Below are 17,447 nucleotides of genomic sequence, written 5' to 3'. Positions count from 1 at the left end.
TCTGCCATGTCGTCAGCAAGATTTCTTGCTTTTCACATCCAGCAAAGGTGAGAGAAGCCCAAAAAACGACTTTGCCAGCACTGACGCCTTCTCCGAAGATTCAACTCAGGATCTTCGCATTAGGAGACTGACGTGCTGCCTGCTGCGCTGAGAAGGCACTTGCCATGCAAGCGGCCAGGCAGCGCTGCCATGTGGGGCATCTTGCAAGGTGTTTACATTTATAACGCGCTGTTTGCAAAAAACTCCGAGCCAGATAGGAGTCAAACCTACAATCTTCTGATTTGTAGTCAGACGCGTTATCCAGGCTGTGGAGAGTAGCTGGCAGCTCACAGTCCCACCAACGCTGCGGCACGAGCAGGTACCGATGACGCGCACGTGACTCCGCCAGGCCAGAAGCGTCAAAATGCGCACGGCAAACTATCGGCAAACAAAAGCACCTTTGCCGCTTCCCTTCGATAGCTCAGCTGGTAGAGCGGAGGACTGTAGTGGAATACAAAGCAAAGTCATCCTTAGGTCGCTGGTTCAATTCCGGCTCGAAGGAGCTCGCGTGCTTTTGCAGTAAGCGGGTGGTAAGCAGCATTTCGCACAAAGCTCCTCTCTTCACTTTATAGTGCATCATGTTGCCACGAAGGCACAAGACACCTCTTTTTCTTGTCTCGAACTTTAATGCTCTCTGCGTCCACCAGCACACAGCTGTTTTGCTTGAGCATTTGTGTCTGCTCACCAGCAGGGAGTGCCATTGAGCAGCAACACTTTGAAACACTCAGCACTCACTTTCAGGCAAAAGAAGTCGTCTATCAGTCAGACAGCGCTCTCGGCTGCTCCCTCACGCTCGGGACGGCCGCCACTTTCCGCTCACCTCGCTTCCCTGCCGCAGTCTCGGGGTCTTCTCGGCTTCTTTCATCGTTGCTGTGGCTTCACGTCCTACTGCTGCTCGGCAACGCCGATTGGAGCAAAGTATTTAATGAAGTCAAGGAGTGGGCCAATCCTCAAGCAGGATTTCTCTGCCGGTCGCGGAGCTGCATGGCGGCGAGTGCGAAGAGGCTACTGAGGAGCAAACTAAAGCACCATGCACAAAGCGACCGGGGAATTAGCTCAAATGGTAGAGCGCTCGCTTAGCATGTGAGAGGTAGCGGGATCGATGCCCGCATTCTCCACTTTCCTTTTGGCTTAGAGCAATTATTCAGAACGAAATGGGCTCTCGCGTCACTGAACCCCTGTCAGACGGGAAAAACGGACAGCAAATCTTTTTCTGCCATGTCGTCAGCAAGATTTCTTGCTTTTCACATCCAGCAAAGGTGAGAGAAGCCCAAAAAACGACTTTGCCAGCACTGACGCCTTCTCCGAAGATTCAACTCAGGATCTTCGCATTAGGAGACTGACGTGCTGCCTGCTGCGCTGAGAAGGCACTTGCCATGCAAGCGGCCAGGCAGCGCTGCCATGTGGGGCATCTTGCAAGGTGTTTACATTTATAAAGCGCTGTTTGCAAAAAACTCCGAGCCAGATAGGAGTCAAACCTACAATCTTCTGATTTGTAGTCAGACGCGTTATCCAGGCTGTGGAGAGTAGCTGGCAGCTCACAGTCCCACCAACGCTGCGGCACGAGCAGGTACCGATGACGCGCACGTGACTCCGCCAGGCCAGAAGCGTCAAAATGCGCACGGCAAACTATCGGCAAACAAAAGCACCTTTGCCGCTTACCTTCGATAGCTCAGCTGGTAGAGCGGAGGACTGTAGTGGAATACAAAGCAAAGTCAACCTTAGGTCGCTGGTTCAATTCCGGCTCGAAGGAGCTCGCGTGCTTTTGCAGTAAGCGGGTGGTAAGCAGCATTTCGCTCAAAGCTCCTCTCTTCACTTTATAGTGCATCATGTTGCCACGAAGGCACAAGACACCTCTTTTTCTTGTCTCGAACTTTAATGCTCTCTGCGTCCACCAGCACACAGCTGTTTTGCTTGAGCATTTGTGTCTGCTCACCAGCAGGGAGTGCCATTGAGCAGCAACACTTTGAAACACTCAGCACTCACTTTCAGGCAAAAGAAGTCGTCTATCAGTCAGACAGCGCTCTCGGCTGCTCCCTCACGCTCGGGACGGCCGCCACTTTCCGCTCACCTCGCTTCCCTGCCGCAGTCTCGGGGTCTTCTCGGCTTCTTTCATCGTTGCTGTGGCTTCACGTCCTACTGCTGCTCGGCAACGCCGATTGGAGCAAAGTATTTAATGAAGTCAAGGAGTGGGCCAATCCTCAAGCAGGATTTCTCTGCCGGTCGCGGAGCTGCGTGGCGGCGAGTGCGAAGAGGCTACTGAGGAGCAAACTAAAGCACCGTGCACAAAGCGACCGGGGAATTAGCTCAAATGGTAGAGCGCTCGCTTAGCATGTGAGAGGTAGCGGGATCGATGCCCGCATTCTCCACTTTCCTTTTGGCTTAGAGCAATTATTCAGAACGAAATGGGCTCTCGCGTCACTGAACCCCTGTCAGACGGGAAAAACGGACAGCAAATCTTTTTCTGCCATGTCGTCAGCAAGATTTCTTGCTTTTCACATCCAGCAAAGGTGAGAGAAGCCCAAAAAACGACTTTGCCAGCACTGACGCCTTCTCCGAAGATTCAACTCAGGATCTTCGCATTAGGAGACTGACGTGCTGCCTGCTGCGCTGAGAAGGCACTTGCCATGCAAGCGGCCAGGCAGCGCTGCCATGTGGGGCATCTTGCAAGGTGTTTACATTTATAACGCGCTGTTTGCAAAAAACTCCGAGCCAGATAGGAGTCAAACCTACAATCTTCTGATTTGTAGTCAGACGCGTTATCCAGGCTGTGGAGAGTAGCTGGCAGCTCACAGTCCCACCAACGCTGCGGCACGAGCAGGTACCGATGACGCGCACGTGACTCCGCCAGGCCAGAAGCGTCAAAATGCGCACGGCAAACTATCGGCAAACAAAAGCACCTTTGCCGCTTCCCTTCGATAGCTCAGCTGGTAGAGCGGAGGACTGTAGTGGAATACAAAGCAAAGTCATCCTGAGGTCGCTGGTTCAATTCCGGCTCGAAGGAGCTCGCGTGCTTTTGCAGTAAGCGGGTGGTAAGCAGCATTTCGCTCAAAGCTCCTCTCTTCACTTTATAGTGCATCATGTTGCCACGAAGGCACAAGACACCTCTTTTTCTTGTCTCGAACTTTAATGCTCTCTGCGTCCACCAGCACACAGCTGTTTTGCTTGAGCATTTGTGTCTGCTCACCAGCAGGGAGTGCCATTGAGCAGCAACACTTTGAAACACTCAGCACTCACTTTCAGGCAAAAGAAGTCGTCTATCAGTCAGACAGCGCTCTCGGCTGCTCCCTCACGCTCGGGACGGCCGCCACTTTCCGCTCACCTCGCTTCCCTGCCGCAGTCTCGGGGTCTTCTCGGCTTCTTTCATCGTTGCTGTGGCTTCACGTCCTACTGCTGCTCGGCAACGCCGATTGGAGCAAAGTATTTAATGAAGTCAAGGAGTGGGCCAATCCTCAAGCAGGATTTCTCTGCCGGTCGCGGAGCTGCGTGGCGGCGAGTGCGAAGAGGCTACTGAGGAGCAAACTAAAGCACCATGCACAAAGCGACCGGGGAATTAGCTCAAATGGTAGAGCGCTCGCTTAGCATGTGAGAGGTAGCGGGATCGATGCCCGCATTCTCCACTTTCCTTTTGGCTTGGAGCAATTATTCAGAACGAAATGGGCTCTCGCGTCACTGAACCCCTGTCAGACGGGAAAAACGGACAGCAAATCTTTTTCTGCCATGTCGTCAGCAAGATTTCTTGCTTTTCACATCCAGCAAAGGTGAGAGAAGCCCAAAAAACGACTTTGCCAGCACTGACGCCTTCTCCGAAGATTCAACTCAGGATCTTCGCATTAGGAGACTGACGTGCTGCCTGCTGCGCTGAGAAGGCACTTGCCATGCAAGCGGCCAGGCAGCGCTGCCATGTGGGGCATCTTGCAAGGTGTTTACATTTATAACGCGCTGTTTGCAAAAAACTCCGAGCCAGATAGGAGTCAAACCTACAATCTTCTGATTTGTAGTCAGACGCGTTATCCAGGCTGTGGAGAGTAGCTGGCAGCTCACAGTCCCACCAACGCTGCGGCACGAGCAGGTACCGATGACGCGCACGTGACTCCGCCAGGCCAGAAGCGTCAAAATGCGCACGGCAAACTATCGGCAAACAAAAGCACCTTTGCCGCTTCCCTTCGATAGCTCAGCTGGTAGAGCGGAGGACTGTAGTGGAATACAAAGCAAAGTCATCCTTAGGTCGCTGGTTCAATTCCGGCTCGAAGGAGCTCGCGTGCTTTTGCAGTAAGCGGGTGGTAAGCAGCATTTCGCTCAAAGCTCCTCTCTTCACTTTATAGTGCATCATGTTGCCACGAAGGCACAAGACACCTCTTTTTCTTGTCTCGAACTTTAATGCTCTCTGCGTCCACCAGCACACAGCTGTTTTGCTTGAGCATTTGTGTCTGCTCACCAGCAGGGAGTGCCATTGAGCAGCAACACTTTGAAACACTCAGCACTCACTTTCAGGCAAAAGAAGTCGTCTATCAGTCAGACAGCGCTCTCGGCTGCTCCCTCACGCTCGGGACGGCCGCCACTTTCCGCTCACCTCGCTTCCCTGCCGCAGTCTCGGGGTCTTCTCGGCTTCTTTCATCGTTGCTGTGGCTTCACGTCCTACTGCTGCTCGGCAACGCCGATTGGAGCAAAGTATTTAATGAAGTCAAGGAGTGGGCCAATCCTCAAGCAGGATTTCTCTGCCGGTCGCGGAGCTGCGTGGCGGCGAGTGCGAAGAGGCTACTGAGGAGCAAACTAAAGCACCGTGCACAAAGCGACCGGGGAATTAGCTCAAATGGTAGAGCGCTCGCTTAGCATGTGAGAGGTAGCGGGATCGATGCCCGCATTCTCCACTTTCCTTTTGGCTTAGAGCAATTATTCAGAACGAAATGGGCTCTCGCGTCACTGAACCCCTGTCAGACGGGAAAAACGGACAGCAAATCTTTTTCTGCCATGTCGTCAGCAAGATTTCTTGCTTTTCACATCCAGCAAAGGTGAGAGAAGCCCAAAAAACGACTTTGCCAGCACTGACGCCTTCTCCGAAGATTCAACTCAGGATCTTCGCATTAGGAGACTGACGTGCTGCCTGCTGCGCTGAGAAGGCACTTGCCATGCAAGCGGCCAGGCAGCGCTGCCATGTGGGGCATCTTGCAAGGTGTTTACATTTATAACGCGCTGTTTGCAAAAAACTCCGAGCCAGATAGGAGTCAAACCTACAATCTTCTGATTTGTAGTCAGACGCGTTATCCAGGCTGTGGAGAGTAGCTGGCAGCTCACAGTCCCACCAACGCTGCGGCACGAGCAGGTACCGATGACGCGCACGTGACTCCGCCAGGCCAGAAGCGTCAAAATGCGCACGGCAAACTATCGGCAAACAAAAGCACCTTTGCCGCTTACCTTCGATAGCTCAGCTGGTAGAGCGGAGGACTGTAGTGGAATACAAAGCAAAGTCATCCTTAGGTCGCTGGTTCAATTCCGGCTCGAAGGAGCTCGCGTGCTTTTGCAGTAAGCGGGTGGTAAGCAGCATTTCGCTCAAAGCTCCTCTCTTCACTTTATAGTGCATCATGTTGCCACGAAGGCACAAGACACCTCTTTTTCTTGTCTCGAACTTTAATGCTCTCTGCGTCCACCAGCACACAGCTGTTTTGCTTGAGCATTTGTGTCTGCTCACCAGCAGGGAGTGCCATTGAGCAGCAACACTTTGAAACACTCAGCACTCACTTTCAGGCAAAAGAAGTCGTCTATCAGTCAGACAGCGCTCTCGGCTGCTCCCTCACGCTCGGGACGGCCGCCACTTTCCGCTCACCTCGCTTCCCTGCCGCAGTCTCGGGGTCTTCTCGGCTTCTTTCATCGTTGCTGTGGCTTCACGTCCTACTGCTGCTCGGCAACGCCGATTGGAGCAAAGTATTTAATGAAGTCAAGGAGTGGGCCAATCCTCAAGCAGGATTTCTCTGCCGGTCGCGGAGCTGCGTGGCGGCGAGTGCGAAGAGGCTACTGAGGAGCAAACTAAAGCACCATGCACAAAGCGACCGGGGAATTAGCTCAAATGGTAGAGCGCTCGCTTAGCATGTGAGAGGTAGCGGGATCGATGCCCGCATTCTCCACTTTCCTTTTGGCTTGGAGCAATTATTCAGAACGAAATGGGCTCTCGCGTCACTGAACCCCTGTCAGACGGGAAAAACGGACAGCAAATCTTTTTCTGCCATGTCGTCAGCAAGATTTCTTGCTTTTCACATCCAGCAAAGGTGAGAGAAGCCCAAAAAACGACTTTGCCAGCACTGACGCCTTCTCCGAAGATTCAACTCAGGATCTTCGCATTAGGAGACTGACGTGCTGCCTGCTGCGCTGAGAAGGCACTTGCCATGCAAGCGGCCAGGCAGCGCTGCCATGTGGGGCATCTTGCAAGGTGTTTACATTTATAACGCGCTGTTTGCAAAAAACTCCGAGCCAGATAGGAGTCAAACCTACAATCTTCTGATTTGTAGTCAGACGCGTTATCCAGGCTGTGGAGAGTAGCTGGCAGCTCACAGTCCCACCAACGCTGCGGCACGAGCAGGTACCGATGACGCGCACGTGACTCCGCCAGGCCAGAAGCGTCAAAATGCGCACGGCAAACTATCGGCAAACAAAAGCACCTTTGCCGCTTCCCTTCGATAGCTCAGCTGGTAGAGCGGAGGACTGTAGTGGAATGCAAAGCAAAGTCATCCTTAGGTCGCTGGTTCAATTCCGGCTCGAAGGAGCTCGCGTGCTTTTGCAGTAAGCGGGTGGTAAGCAGCATTTCGCTCAAAGCTCCTCTCTTCACTTTATAGTGCATCATGTTGCCACGAAGGCACAAGACACCTCTTTTTCTTGTCTCGAACTTTAATGCTCTCTGCGTCCACCAGCACACAGCTGTTTTGCTTGAGCATTTGTGTCTGCTCACCAGCAGGGAGTGCCATTGAGCAGCAACACTTTGAAACACTCAGCACTCACTTTCAGGCAAAAGAAGTCGTCTATCAGTCAGACGGCGCTCTCGGCTGCTCCCTCACGCTCGGGACGGCCGCCACTTTCCGCTCACCTCGCTTCCCTGCCGCAGTCTCGGCGTCTTCTCGGCTTCTTTCATCGTTGCTGTGGCTTCACGTCCTACTGCTGCTCGGCAACGCCGATTGGAGCAAAGTATTTAATGAAGTCAAGGAGTGGGCCAATCCTCAAGCAGGATTTCTCTGCCGGTCGCGGAGCTGCGTGGCGGCGAGTGCGAAGAGGCTACTGAGGAGCAAACTAAAGCACCGTGCACAAAGCGACCGGGGAATTAGCTCAAATGGTAGAGCGCTCGCTTAGCATGTGAGAGGTAGCGGGATCGATGCCCGCATTCTCCACTTTCCTTTTGGCTTAGAGCAATTATTCAGAACGAAATGGGCTCTCGCGTCACTGAACCCCTGTCAGACGGGAAAAACGGACAGCAAATCTTTTTCTGCCATGTCGTCAGCAAGATTTCTTGCTTTTCACATCCAGCAAAGGTGAGAGAAGCCCAAAAAATGACTTTGCCAGCACTGACGCCTTCTCCGAAGATTCAACTCAGGATCTTCGCATTAGGAGACTGACGTGCTGCCTGCTGCGCTGAGAAGGCACTTGCCATGCAAGCGGCCAGGCAGCGCTGCCATGTGGGGCATCTTGCAAGGTGTTTACATTTATAACGCGCTGTTTGCAAAAAACTCCGAGCCAGATAGGAGTCAAACCTACAATCTTCTGATTTGTAGTCAGACGCGTTATCCAGGCTGTGGAGAGTAGCTGGCAGCTCACAGTCCCACCAACGCTGCGGCACGAGCAGGTACCGATGACGCGCACGTGACTCCGCCAGGCCAGAAGCGTCAAAATGCGCACGGCAAACTATCGGCAAACAAAAGCACCTTTGCCGCTTCCCTTCGATAGCTCAGCTGGTAGAGCGGAGGACTGTAGTGGAATACAAAGCAAAGTCATCCTTAGGTCGCTGGTTCAATTCCGGCTCGAAGGAGCTCGCGTGCTTTTGCAGTAAGCGGGTGGTAAGCAGCATTTCGCTCAAAGCTCCTCTCTTCACTTTATAGTGCATCATGTTGCCACGAAGGCACAAGACACCTCTTTTTCTTGTCTCGAACTTTAATGCTCTCTGCGTCCACCAGCACACAGCTGTTTTGCTTGAGCATTTGTGTCTGCTCACCAGCAGGGAGTGCCATTGAGCAGCAACACTTTGAAACACTCAGCACTCACTTTCAGGCAAAAGAAGTCGTCTATCAGTCAGACAGCGCTCTCGGCTGCTCCCTCACGCTCGGGACGGCCGCCACTTTCCGCTCACCTCGCTTCCCTGCCGCAGTCTCGGGGTCTTCTCGGCTTCTTTCATCGTTGCTGTGGCTTCACGTCCTACTGCTGCTCGGCAACGCCGATTGGAGCAAAGTATTTAATGAAGTCAAGGAGTGGGCCAATCCTCAAGCAGGATTTCTCTGCCGGTCGCGGAGCTGCGTGGCGGCGAGTGCGAAGAGGCTACTGAGGAGCAAACTAAAGCACCATGCACAAAGCGACCGGGGAATTAGCTCAAATGGTAGAGCGCTCGCTTAGCATGTGAGAGGTAGCGGGATCGATGCCCGCATTCTCCACTTTCCTTTTGGCTTGGAGCAATTATTCAGAACGAAATGGGCTCTCGCGTCACTGAACCCCTGTCAGACGGGAAAAACGGACAGCAAATCTTTTTCTGCCATGTCGTCAGCAAGATTTCTTGCTTTTCACATCCAGCAAAGGTGAGAGAAGCCCAAAAAACGACTTTGCCAGCACTGACGCCTTCTCCGAAGATTCAACTCAGGATCTTCGCATTAGGAGACTGACGTGCTGCCTGCTGCGCTGAGAAGGCACTTGCCATGCAAGCGGCCAGGCAGCGCTGCCATGTGGGGCATCTTGCAAGGTGTTTACATTTATAACGCGCTGTTTGCAAAAAACTCCGAGCCAGATAGGAGTCAAACCTACAATCTTCTGATTTGTAGTCAGACGCGTTATCCAGGCTGTGGAGAGTAGCTGGCAGCTCACAGTCCCACCAACGCTGCGGCACGAGCAGGTACCGATGACGCGCACGTGACTCCGCCAGGCCAGAAGCGTCAAAATGCGCACGGCAAACTATCGGCAAACAAAAGCACCTTTGCCGCTTCCCTTCGATAGCTCAGCTGGTAGAGCGGAGGACTGTAGTGGAATACAAAGCAAAGTCATCCTTAGGTCGCTGGTTCAATTCCGGCTCGAAGGAGCTCGCTTGCTTTTGCAGTAAGCGGGTGGTAAGCAGCATTTCGCTCAAAGCTCCTCTCTTCACTTTATAGTGCATCATGTTGCCACGAAGGCACAAGACACCTCTTTTTCTTGTCTCGAACTTTAATGCTCTCTGCGTCCACCAGCACACAGCTGTTTTGCTTGAGCATTTGTGTCTGCTCACCAGCAGGGAGTGCCATTGAGCAGCAACACTTTGAAACACTCAGCACTCACTTTCAGGCAAAAGAAGTCGTCTATCAGTCAGACGGCGCTCTCGGCTGCTCCCTCACGCTCGGGACGGCCGCCACTTTCCGCTCACCTCGCTTCCCTGCCGCAGTCTCGGCGTCTTCTCGGCTTCTTTCATCGTTGCTGTGGCTTCACGTCCTACTGCTGCTCGGCAACGCCGATTGGAGCAAAGTATTTAATGAAGTCAAGGAGTGGGCCAATCCTCAAGCAGGATTTCTCTGCCGGTCGCGGAGCTGCGTGGCGGCGAGTGCGAAGAGGCTACTGAGGAGCAAACTAAAGCACCGTGCACAAAGCGACCGGGGAATTAGCTCAAATGGTAGAGCGCTCGCTTAGCATGTGAGAGGTAGCGGGATCGATGCCCGCATTCTCCACTTTCCTTTTGGCTTAGAGCAATTATTCAGAACGAAATGGGCTCTCGCGTCACTGAACCCCTGTCAGACGGGAAAAACGGACAGCAAATCTTTTTCTGCCATGTCGTCAGCAAGATTTCTTGCTTTTCACATCCAGCAAAGGTGAGAGAAGCCCAAAAAACGACTTTGCCAGCACTGACGCCTTCTCCGAAGATTCAACTCAGGATCTTCGCATTAGGAGACTGACGTGCTGCCTGCTGCGCTGAGAAGGCACTTGCCATGCAAGCGGCCAGGCAGCGCTGCCATGTGGGGCATCTTGCAAGGTGTTTACATTTATAACGCGCTGTTTGCAAAAAACTCCGAGCCAGATAGGAGTCAAACCTACAATCTTCTGATTTGTAGTCAGACGCGTTATCCAGGCTGTGGAGAGTAGCTGGCAGCTCACAGTCCCACCAACGCTGCGGCACGAGCAGGTACCGATGACGCGCACGTGACTCCGCCAGGCCAGAAGCGTCAAAATGCGCACGGCAAACTATCGGCAAACAAAAGCACCTTTGCCGCTTCCCTTCGATAGCTCAGCTGGTAGAGCGGAGGACTGTAGTGGAATGCAAAGCAAAGTCATCCTTAGGTCGCTGGTTCAATTCCGGCTCGAAGGAGCTCGCGTGCTTTTGCAGTAAGCGGGTGGTAAGCAGCATTTCGCTCAAAGCTCCTCTCTTCACTTTATAGTGCATCATGTTGCCACGAAGGCACAAGACACCTCTTTTTCTTGTCTCGAACTTTAATGCTCTCTGCGTCCACCAGCACACAGCTGTTTTGCTTGAGCATTTGTGTCTGCTCACCAGCAGGGAGTGCCATTGAGCAGCAACACTTTGAAACACTCAGCACTCACTTTCAGGCAAAAGAAGTCGTCTATCAGTCAGACGGCGCTCTCGGCTGCTCCCTCACGCTCGGGACGGCCGCCACTTTCCGCTCACCTCGCTTCCCTGCCGCAGTCTCGGCGTCTTCTCGGCTTCTTTCATCGTTGCTGTGGCTTCACGTCCTACTGCTGCTCGGCAACGCCGATTGGAGCAAAGTATTTAATGAAGTCAAGGAGTGGGCCAATCCTCAAGCAGGATTTCTCTGCCGGTCGCGGAGCTGCGTGGCGGCGAGTGCGAAGAGGCTACTGAGGAGCAAACTAAAGCACCGTGCACAAAGCGACCGGGGAATTAGCTCAAATGGTAGAGCGCTCGCTTAGCATGTGAGAGGTAGCGGGATCGATGCCCGCATTCTCCACTTTCCTTTTGGCTTAGAGCAATTATTCAGAACGAAATGGGCTCTCGCGTCACTGAACCCCTGTCAGACGGGAAAAACGGACAGCAAATCTTTTTCTGCCATGTCGTCAGCAAGATTTCTTGCTTTTCACATCCAGCAAAGGTGAGAGAAGCCCAAAAAATGACTTTGCCAGCACTGACGCCTTCTCCGAAGATTCAACTCAGGATCTTCGCATTAGGAGACTGACGTGCTGCCTGCTGCGCTGAGAAGGCACTTGCCATGCAAGCGGCCAGGCAGCGCTGCCATGTGGGGCATCTTGCAAGGTGTTTACATTTATAACGCGCTGTTTGCAAAAAACTCCGAGCCAGATAGGAGTCAAACCTACAATCTTCTGATTTGTAGTCAGACGCGTTATCCAGGCTGTGGAGAGTAGCTGGCAGCTCACAGTCCCACCAACGCTGCGGCACGAGCAGGTACCGATGACGCGCACGTGACTCCGCCAGGCCAGAAGCGTCAAAATGCGCACGGCAAACTATCGGCAAACAAAAGCACCTTTGCCGCTTCCCTTCGATAGCTCAGCTGGTAGAGCGGAGGACTGTAGTGGAATACAAAGCAAAGTCATCCTTAGGTCGCTGGTTCAATTCCGGCTCGAAGGAGCTCGCGTGCTTTTGCAGTAAGCGGGTGGTAAGCAGCATTTCGCTCAAAGCTCCTCTCTTCACTTTATAGTGCATCATGTTGCCACGAAGGCACAAGACACCTCTTTTTCTTGTCTCGAACTTTAATGCTCTCTGCGTCCACCAGCACACAGCTGTTTTGCTTGAGCATTTGTGTCTGCTCACCAGCAGGGAGTGCCATTGAGCAGCAACACTTTGAAACACTCAGCACTCACTTTCAGGCAAAAGAAGTCGTCTATCAGTCAGACAGCGCTCTCGGCTGCTCCCTCACGCTCGGGACGGCCGCCACTTTCCGCTCACCTCGCTTCCCTGCCGCAGTCTCGGGGTCTTCTCGGCTTCTTTCATCGTTGCTGTGGCTTCACGTCCTACTGCTGCTCGGCAACGCCGATTGGAGCAAAGTATTTAATGAAGTCAAGGAGTGGGCCAATCCTCAAGCAGGATTTCTCTGCCGGTCGCGGAGCTGCGTGGCGGCGAGTGCGAAGAGGCTACTGAGGAGCAAACTAAAGCACCATGCACAAAGCGACCGGGGAATTAGCTCAAATGGTAGAGCGCTCGCTTAGCATGTGAGAGGTAGCGGGATCGATGCCCGCATTCTCCACTTTCCTTTTGGCTTGGAGCAATTATTCAGAACGAAATGGGCTCTCGCGTCACTGAACCCCTGTCAGACGGGAAAAACGGACAGCAAATCTTTTTCTGCCATGTCGTCAGCAAGATTTCTTGCTTTTCACATCCAGCAAAGGTGAGAGAAGCCCAAAAAACGACTTTGCCAGCACTGACGCCTTCTCCGAAGATTCAACTCAGGATCTTCGCATTAGGAGACTGACGTGCTGCCTGCTGCGCTGAGAAGGCACTTGCCATGCAAGCGGCCAGGCAGCGCTGCCATGTGGGGCATCTTGCAAGGTGTTTACATTTATAACGCGCTGTTTGCAAAAAACTCCGAGCCAGATAGGAGTCAAACCTACAATCTTCTGATTTGTAGTCAGACGCGTTATCCAGGCTGTGGAGAGTAGCTGGCAGCTCACAGTCCCACCAACGCTGCGGCACGAGCAGGTACCGATGACGCGCACGTGACTCCGCCAGGCCAGAAGCGTCAAAATGCGCACGGCAAACTATCGGCAAACAAAAGCACCTTTGCCGCTTCCCTTCGATAGCTCAGCTGGTAGAGCGGAGGACTGTCGTGGAATACAAAGCAAAGTCATCCTTAGGTCGCTGGTTCAATTCCGGCTTGAAGGAGCTCGCGTGCTTTTGCAGTAAGCGGGTGGTAAGCAGCATTTCGCTCAAAGCTCCTCTCTTCACTTTATAGTGCATCATGTTGCCACGAAGGCACAAGACACCTCTTTTTCTTGTCTCGAACTTTAATGCTCTCTGCGTCCACCAGCACACAGCTGTTTTGCTTGAGCATTTGTGTCTGCTCACCAGCAGGGAGTGCCATTGAGCAGCAACACTTTGAAACACTCAGCACTCACTTTCAGGCAAAAGAAGTCGTCTATCAGTCAGACAGCGCTCTCGGCTGCTCCCTCACACTCGGGACGGCCGCCACTTTCCGCTCACCTCGCTTCTCTGCCGCAGTCTCGGGGTCTTCTCGGCTTCTTTCATCGTTGCTGTGGCTTCACGTCCTACTGCTGCTCGGCAACGCCGATTGGAGCAAAGTATTTAATGAAGTCAAGGAGTGGGCCAATCCACAAGCAGGATTTCTCTGCCGGTCGCGGAGCTGCGTGGCGGCGAGTGCGAAGAGGCTACTGAGGAGCAAACTAAAGCACCGTGCACAAAGCGACCGGGGAATTAGCTCAAATGGTAGAGCGCTCGCTTAGCATGTGAGAGGTAGCGGGATCGATGCCCGCATTCTCCACTTTCCTTTTGGCTTAGAGCAATTATTCAGAACGAAATGGGCTCTCGCGTCACTGAACCCCTGTCAGATGGGAAAAACGGACAGCAAATCTTTTTCTGCCATGTCGTCAGCAAGATTTCTTGCTTTTCACATCCAGCAAAGGTGAGAGAAGCCCAAAAAACGACTTTGCCAGCACTGACGCCTTCTCCGAAGATTCAACTCAGGATCTTCGCATTAGGAGACTGACGTGCTGCCTGCTGCGCTGAGAAGGCACTTGCCATGCAAGCGGCCAGGCAGCGCTGCCATGTGGGGCATCTTGCAAGGTGTTTACATTTATAACGCGCTGTTTGCAAAAAACTCCGAGCCAGATAGGAGTCAAACCTACAATCTTCTGATTTGTAGTCAGACGTGTTATCCAGGCTGTGGAGAGTAGCTGGCAGCTCACAGTCCCACCAACGCTGCGGCACGAGCAGGTACCGATGACGCGCACGTGACTCCGCCAGGCCAGAAGCGTCAAAATGCGCACGGCAAACTATCAGCAAACAAAAGCACCTTTGCCGCTTCCCTTCGATAGCTCAGCTGGTAGAGCGGAGGACTGTAGTGGAATACAAAGCAAAGTCATCCTTAGGTCGCTGGTTCAATTCCGGCTCGAAGGAGCTCGCGTGCTTTTGCAGTAAGCGGGTGGTAAGCAGCATTTCGCTCAAAGCTCCTCTCTTCACTTTATAGTGCATCATGTTGCCACGAAGGCACAAGACACCTCTTTTTCTTGTCTCGAACTTTAATGCTCTCTGCGTCCACCAGCACACAGCTGTTTTGCTTGAGCATTTGTGTCTGCTCACCAGCAGGGAGTGCCATTGAGCAGCAACACTTTGAAACACTCAGCACTCACTTTCAGGCAAAAGAAGTCGTCTATCAGTCAGACAGCGCTCTCGGCTGCTCCCTCACGCTCGGGACGGCCGCCACTTTCCGCTCACCTCGCTTCCCTGCCGCAGTCTCGGGGTCTTCTCGGCTTCTTTCATCGTTGCTGTGGCTTCACGTCCTACTGCTGCTCGGCAACGCCGATTGGAGCAAAGTATTTAATGAAGTCAAGGAGTGGGCCAATCCTCAAGCAGGATTTCTCTGCCGGTCGCGGAGCTGCGTGGCGGCGAGTGCGAAGAGGCTACTGAGGAGCAAACTAAAGCACCATGCACAAAGCGACCGGGGAATTAGCTCAAATGGTAGAGCGCTCGCTTAGCATGTGAGAGGTAGCGGGATCGATGCCCGCATTCTCCACTTTCCTTTTGGCTTGGAGCAATTATTCAGAACGAAATGGGCTCTCGCGTCACTGAACCCCTGTCAGACGGGAAAAACGGACAGCAAATCTTTTTCTGCCATGTCGTCAGCAAGATTTCTTGCTTTTCACATCCAGCAAAGGTGAGAGAAGCCCAAAAAACGACTTTGCCAGCACTGACGCCTTCTCCGAAGATTCAACTCAGGATCTTCGCATTAGGAGACTGACGTGCTGCCTGCTGCGCTGAGAAGGCACTTGCCATGCAAGCGGCCAGGCAGCGCTGCCATGTGGGGCATCTTGCAAGGTGTTTACATTTATAACGCGCTGTTTGCAAAAAACTCCGAGCCAGATAGGAGTCAAACCTACAATCTTCTGATTTGTAGTCAGACGCGTTATCCAGGCTGTGGAGAGTAGCTGGCAGCTCACAGTCCCACCAACGCTGCGGCACGAGCAGGTACCGATGACGCGCACGTGACTCCGCCAGGCCAGAAGCGTCAAAATGCGCACGGCAAACTATCGGCAAACAAAAGCACCTTTGCCGCTTCCCTTCGATAGCTCAGCTGGTAGAGCGGAGGACTGTAGTGGAATACAAAGCAAAGTCATCCTTAGGTCGCTGGTTCAATTCCGGCTCGAAGGAGCTCGCGTGCTTTTGCAGTAAGCGGGTGGTAAGCAGCATTTCGCTCAAAGCTCCTCTCTTCACTTTATAGTGCATCATGTTGCCACGAAGGCACAAGACACCTCTTTTTCTTGTCTCGAACTTTAATGCTCTCTGCGTCCACCAGCACACAGCTGTTTTGCTTGAGCATTTGTGTCTGCTCACCAGCAGGGAGTGCCATTGAGCAGCAACACTTTGAAACACTCAGCACTCACTTTCAGGCAAAAGAAGTCGTCTATCAGTCAGACGGCGCTCTCGGCTGCTCCCTCACGCTCGGGACGGCCGCCACTTTCCGCTCACCTCGCTTCCCTGCCGCAGTCTCGGCGTCTTCTCGGCTTCTTTCATCGTTGCTGTGGCTTCACGTCCTACTGCTGCTCGGCAACGCCGATTGGAGCAAAGTATTTAATGAAGTCAAGGAGTGGGCCAATCCTCAAGCAGGATTTCTCTGCCGGTCGCGGAGCTGCGTGGCGGCGAGTGCGAAGAGGCTACTGAGGAGCAAACTAAAGCACCGTGCACAAAGCGACCGGGGAATTAGCTCAAATGGTAGAGCGCTCGCTTAGCATGTGAGAGGTAGCGGGATCGATGCCCGCATTCTCCACTTTCCTTTTGGCTTGGAGCAATTATTCAGAACGAAATGGGCTCTCGCGTCACTGAACCCCTGTCAGACGGGAAAAACGGACAGCAAATCTTTTTCTGCCATGTCGTCAGCAAGATTTCTTGCTTTTCACATCCAGCAAAGGTGAGAGAAGCCCAAAAAACGACTTTGCCAGCACTGACGCCTTCTCCGAAGATTCAACTCAGGATCTTCGCATTAGGAGACTGACGTGCTGCCTGCTGCGCTGAGAAGGCACTTGCCATGCAAGCGGCCAGGCAGCGCTGCCATGTGGGGCATCTTGCAAGGTGTTTACATTTATAACGCGCTGTTTGCAAAAAACTCCGAGCCAGATAGGAGTCAAACCTACAATCTTCTGATTTGTAGTCAGACGCGTTATCCAGGCTGTGGAGAGTAGCTGGCAGCTCACAGTCCCACCAACGCTGCGGCACGAGCAGGTACCGATGACGCGCACGTGACTCCGCCAGGCCAGAAGCGTCAAAATGCGCACGGCAAACTATCGGCAAACAAAAGCACCTTTGCCGCTTCCCTTCGATAGCTCAGCTGGTAGAGCGGAGGACTGTAGTGGAATACAAAGCAAAGTCATCCTTAGGTCGCTGGTTCAATTCCGGCTCGAAGGAGCTCGCGTGCTTTTGCAGTAAGCGGGTGGTAAGCAGCATTTCGCTCAAAGCTCCTCTCTTCACTTTATAGTGCATCATGTTGCCACGAAGGCACAAGACACCTCTTTTTCTTGTCTCGAACTTTAATGCTCTCTGCGTCCACCAGCACACAGCTGTTTTGCTTGAGCATTTGTGTCTGCTCACCAGCAGGGAGTGCCATTGAGCAGCAACACTTTGAAACACTCAGCACTCACTTTCAGGCAAAAGAAGTCGTCTATCAGTCAGACAGCGCTCTCGGCTGCTCCCTCACGCTCGGGACGGCCGCCACTTTCCGCTCACCTCGCTTCCCTGCCGCAGTCTCGGGATCTTCTCGGCTTCTTTCATCGTTGCTGTGGCTTCACGTCCTACTGCTGCTCGGCAACGCCGATTGGAGCAAAGTATTTAATGAAGTCAAGGAGTGGGCCAATCCTCAAGCAGGATTTCTCTGCCGGTCGCGGAGCTGCGTGGCGGCGAGTGCGAAGAGGCTACTGAGGAGCAAACTAAAGCACCGTGCACAAAGCGACCGGGGAATTAGCTCAAATGGTAGAGCGCTCGCTTAGCATGTGAGAGGTAGCGGGATCGATGCCCGCATTCTCCACTTTCCTTTTGGCTTAGAGCAATTATT

General features: G+C 53.1%; 12 non-coding genes across 12 annotated transcripts; all 12 read left to right on the top strand.

Moving 5' to 3' along the window:
* Nucleotides 1–449: 449 nt before the first annotated feature.
* On the top strand, nt 450–541 carry trnay-gua (transfer RNA tyrosine (anticodon GUA)). The gene is given in 2 exon segments: nt 450–486; nt 506–541. It is a non-coding gene; the product is annotated as a tRNA-Tyr (tRNA).
* A 3,661-nt stretch (nt 542–4,202) lies between these two features.
* Nucleotides 4,203–4,294, top strand: trnay-gua (transfer RNA tyrosine (anticodon GUA)). Its single transcript is given in 2 exon segments — nt 4,203–4,239; nt 4,259–4,294. It is a non-coding gene; the product is annotated as a tRNA-Tyr (tRNA).
* A 1,159-nt stretch (nt 4,295–5,453) lies between these two features.
* trnay-gua (transfer RNA tyrosine (anticodon GUA)) lies at nt 5,454–5,545 on the top strand. The gene is given in 2 exon segments: nt 5,454–5,490; nt 5,510–5,545. It is a non-coding gene; the product is annotated as a tRNA-Tyr (tRNA).
* A 1,159-nt stretch (nt 5,546–6,704) lies between these two features.
* Nucleotides 6,705–6,796, top strand: trnay-gua (transfer RNA tyrosine (anticodon GUA)). Its single transcript is given in 2 exon segments — nt 6,705–6,741; nt 6,761–6,796. It is a non-coding gene; the product is annotated as a tRNA-Tyr (tRNA).
* Nucleotides 6,797–7,955: 1,159 nt separating this feature from the next.
* Nucleotides 7,956–8,047, top strand: trnay-gua (transfer RNA tyrosine (anticodon GUA)). Its single transcript is given in 2 exon segments — nt 7,956–7,992; nt 8,012–8,047. It is a non-coding gene; the product is annotated as a tRNA-Tyr (tRNA).
* A 1,159-nt stretch (nt 8,048–9,206) lies between these two features.
* On the top strand, nt 9,207–9,298 carry trnay-gua (transfer RNA tyrosine (anticodon GUA)). Its single transcript is given in 2 exon segments — nt 9,207–9,243; nt 9,263–9,298. It is a non-coding gene; the product is annotated as a tRNA-Tyr (tRNA).
* A 1,159-nt stretch (nt 9,299–10,457) lies between these two features.
* Nucleotides 10,458–10,549, top strand: trnay-gua (transfer RNA tyrosine (anticodon GUA)). Its single transcript is given in 2 exon segments — nt 10,458–10,494; nt 10,514–10,549. It is a non-coding gene; the product is annotated as a tRNA-Tyr (tRNA).
* A 1,159-nt stretch (nt 10,550–11,708) lies between these two features.
* On the top strand, nt 11,709–11,800 carry trnay-gua (transfer RNA tyrosine (anticodon GUA)). Its single transcript is given in 2 exon segments — nt 11,709–11,745; nt 11,765–11,800. It is a non-coding gene; the product is annotated as a tRNA-Tyr (tRNA).
* Nucleotides 11,801–12,959: 1,159 nt separating this feature from the next.
* Nucleotides 12,960–13,051, top strand: trnad-guc (transfer RNA aspartic acid (anticodon GUC)). Its single transcript is given in 2 exon segments — nt 12,960–12,996; nt 13,016–13,051. It is a non-coding gene; the product is annotated as a tRNA-Asp (tRNA).
* Nucleotides 13,052–14,210: 1,159 nt separating this feature from the next.
* Nucleotides 14,211–14,302, top strand: trnay-gua (transfer RNA tyrosine (anticodon GUA)). The gene is given in 2 exon segments: nt 14,211–14,247; nt 14,267–14,302. It is a non-coding gene; the product is annotated as a tRNA-Tyr (tRNA).
* A 1,159-nt stretch (nt 14,303–15,461) lies between these two features.
* Nucleotides 15,462–15,553, top strand: trnay-gua (transfer RNA tyrosine (anticodon GUA)). The gene is given in 2 exon segments: nt 15,462–15,498; nt 15,518–15,553. It is a non-coding gene; the product is annotated as a tRNA-Tyr (tRNA).
* Nucleotides 15,554–16,712: 1,159 nt separating this feature from the next.
* trnay-gua (transfer RNA tyrosine (anticodon GUA)) lies at nt 16,713–16,804 on the top strand. Its single transcript is given in 2 exon segments — nt 16,713–16,749; nt 16,769–16,804. It is a non-coding gene; the product is annotated as a tRNA-Tyr (tRNA).
* Nucleotides 16,805–17,447: the final 643 nt, after the last annotated feature.

This window comes from Somniosus microcephalus, unplaced genomic scaffold, assembly GCF_052327205.1.
Source record: "Somniosus microcephalus isolate GS21.2 unplaced genomic scaffold, FLI_Smic_1.0 scaffold63, whole genome shotgun sequence".
NCBI lineage: Eukaryota > Metazoa > Chordata > Chondrichthyes > Squaliformes > Somniosidae > Somniosus > Somniosus microcephalus.
This window is presented reverse-complemented; position numbering and strand designations above follow the sequence as displayed.